General features: G+C 41.9%; 1 pseudogene across 1 annotated transcript; it reads right to left on the reverse strand.

Moving 5' to 3' along the window:
* Positions 1 to 1,005: 1,005 nt before the first annotated feature.
* On the reverse strand, positions 1,006 to 1,470 carry LOC308277277 (large ribosomal subunit protein uL15-like; annotated as a pseudogene). The gene has a single exon. The product of its transcript is annotated as a large ribosomal subunit protein uL15-like (transcript).
* Between the last annotated feature and the right edge of the window lie 1,824 nt (positions 1,471 to 3,294).

Consider the following 3,294-nt stretch of genomic DNA (forward strand, 5'->3'; position numbering starts at 1 on the left):
CTCAGAGATAGAATGTCCCTGGGTTCCCCTAGTACCGCCAAAAAATTAAAAAATTGGATAGGAAAAATAAATTCAAGAGCTCTGTTGTATAACATAATAACAGTAGTTATTATCAATGTATTATATTCTTGAAAACCACTAAGAGAATGAATATTAGATATTTTTACCACAAAAGAAGTTCTATGAGGTAATACATAAGTTAATTAGTTTGATTTAGCCATTTCACAATGTATGCATATTTCAAAACATATTATATACAATAAACGTGATTTTTACTTGTCAGATTTTTAAAACAGAAATGTTAATTTTAATGGTTTTTCTAATAGAGATTTTAGAAATCGAGAAGCAACATAATCAGTTTTGATGATAAAAATTGTTGGGGAATATGGCATTTCTGGAGTTTTAGAAAAGTAACTGTAAATTCACATCCATTTTGGCACTGTCTGCAAGTTTTAAGATAATAGGTGAACACATGTCTACATTTTCCTAATCTTAGACATCTCTGGTACAATATTAGGTCTCTACACTCAGTATGAATCTTAGAAGTTTAATTGTACTTCTTTGAGAAAGTGAATCAAGCTTTTTATTCCTAAATATTATGGTGATGTGGGATACATGACTATAATCCCAGTACTTCTTAGCTGAGACAGGAGGACTCCAGGTTTAAGACCAGCCTCAGCAATGGAGGGAGACTCCTAGGAACCTGCTGAGAGCCTATTTCCAAACAAAAAAAATGAATAAGCAAAGGGCTAGGGGTGTGGCTTGAAGGTAGAATACCCTTGGATTTAATCCCCACTACTTAAAGAAAATTATGCTAATGTATTATAAAGAGATTAGGAAACAGATATCACATCTGTCTTAATGTCCCCCAGGCTTTGATTCCCTCCTTCATATACCAATTACTAACCTGTATAGTTTATACGCCCTCAGTGCCTCTTTCTTTTTTTTTTTTTTTTTTTTTTTTTTGGAGAATTAGCATTTAATGAACCTCCAGAGCTGTGGATTTCAAGCCACCAGGACACAGGCACCTCGACGCCCTTAATCTTCTGAGCTCTTCTGCTAAAGAGTTTGGGCTTGGGGATGACAGGCAGCTTTGGGAGCTTTCCTTTCCCCAAAACGCTGTCCTTAACTGATCGCACTGCGCCCATGACAGGCAGAAGCGGCTCCAGTCTTGTTCTTGGTGGCAGTGGCCCGTGTCTGCTCACTGACCAGCACCCACAGTTTATCAAGGTTCACAGTTGGGCAGAGGTTCTGCTTCCTCTTTCAGTGGTAATGCCTCGTACCAGCTTTCCCAAAGTAAGCTGGGTGATATTTGTCAGAGTTGATCCTGTGGTGATGCATGTCCCCAGCATGACCCCGGCCTTCCGAGTGCTTCTGGTGCTTGGTGATGCAGCTGTGGCCGTGGCCCTGGCCCTGAAATTTCTGTGTCTTCCTCAGTCTGGATGGTGTGGCCAAGACAAAAGAGCACATTTTTTCTTTTAAATACCCAAGCTCCTAACTTAAATTATCTAAATGCCTTTCTACCTTCCCTTTCTTCTTTGTACTGAGGATTCAACCCAAGGTGTATTACCACTGAGTCAGTCCTTTTTATATTTATTTATTTATTTAATTTTGTGGTACTGGGGATGGAACCCAGGGGCTTTCTACCTCCAGGCTACATTCCCAGACCTATTTTATATTTTATTTGAAAACGAAGTCTCACTATGTTGCTGAAAGCCTCACTAAGTAGCTGAGGCTGGCTTCGAACCTGCACGATCCTCCTGTCTTGGCCTCCCAAGTATTGGGGTTACAAGTGTGCACCACCATGCCCAGCTTATACATAGTTTTTTGAGGCTGCTGACCTGCAATCCTCCTGGCTCAGCCTTCCAAGTATTGGGATTGCAAATGGGCGCCACCACGCCTGGCTTTTTTTCTTTTTCTTTTCTTTTTTTTTTTTTTTTGAGAGTTTCACTAAGTTGTTGAAGCTGTTTTGAAACTTGAGGTCTTCATGCCTCAGCCTCAGCTGGGATTTCAGGCATTTGCCACTGTGCCAGGAAAGTTTTTCTTTAGTGCTAGAGCTCCAGCTGTAACAAGAAAGATTTTCTTCAAAAACTAGCTCATTAAACTCACTAGGAGTTCATTTTTTTATTTATTTAATTTGATATTTTGCATTTTACCTCCTTCAAACTAAATCTTCCTAGAAAACACAGATACTGGCAGATTTTTACAACCAACTGAAAAGATTGACCAATGGAGAATTCAAATTTTGTTTTTCTGCTTTGTCACTCTATTATAGATATTAAAATCATGACCAAATTTCTTGGAAGAGGCCACTGTAATTTTGAATAATGTACAGTGTAAATGAAAACCTGCCACTCTGGGTAGCCACAAAAGTTACATATCAGAGGCCTTGGTTCCCATGAGCATGGGTGGAGGTATTTCTTGAATCAAAATCATAGTCACCCATCTTACCCAGAGCATACACCAGAGATTCTTCTACTGCTCCAAGGACCCCTCTACCATGACTGACCTGATACATGAGAGCAGACAGACAAGATACCAGCGCTTGCTTTTCTTCTATTATCATACTCAACAGGAAACAACTGCCAACAAATCAAATCTGAAAGCTACCTACTCCAGAGTTACCATCATCTCATGAAAGTTTGCTGGCCACAACTCAAATACCAAGCCAGTTGTGAGTTGTGGAACCTCAAATAACCCATGTGAAACAAGATCAACTTAGTGAGAGTTCATTGAAAGTAGTCAGGGTTTAGGCACTGCAGAGGGATGCTGGGTCATGTACACGCCCTGTGTGCTTCCCAGCACAGGGACTGGGAAGAGGTGGAGGTCAGTCAGGTGGGTCAGTGGATCTTCACACCGCCCTGAAGCCTGAAGCCGACGACCTTGGAGCTACTAAAGGGAAAGACAGTAAGCTTATTTATTTGCCAGGCTAAGGAACAAAAGGAAGACATTCACAGTAGTTTACTGAGTGGAAAGAAGCAGGAACACAGTGTTAGGGAAGGATGGTTATGCTAATTATATTTATTATAATCATGCTATTAGCTGGTCGTGGTGCGTACATCTGTACTCCCAGTGCTTGGGTGAGACAGGTGGTTGAGACAGGAGGATCGCACGGGTTCGAAGCCAGCCTCAGCTACTTAATGAGGTGTCGCGGCCCGCTCGGCTAGACCGGGATGGGGCGGTGGCTCAAGATGGCGCCTAGGCATGTTGCCAAGTCATGAGGCTCACGAGGCTGGCGGTGCCCTGACCCTGCGCAGTGAGCCCTATCAGGCGCCCTACGGATGATCCAGTGAC

This window comes from Muscardinus avellanarius (assembly GCF_963383645.1).
Source record: "Muscardinus avellanarius genome assembly, chromosome: 19".
Taxonomy (NCBI): Eukaryota; Metazoa; Chordata; class Mammalia; order Rodentia; family Gliridae; genus Muscardinus; species Muscardinus avellanarius.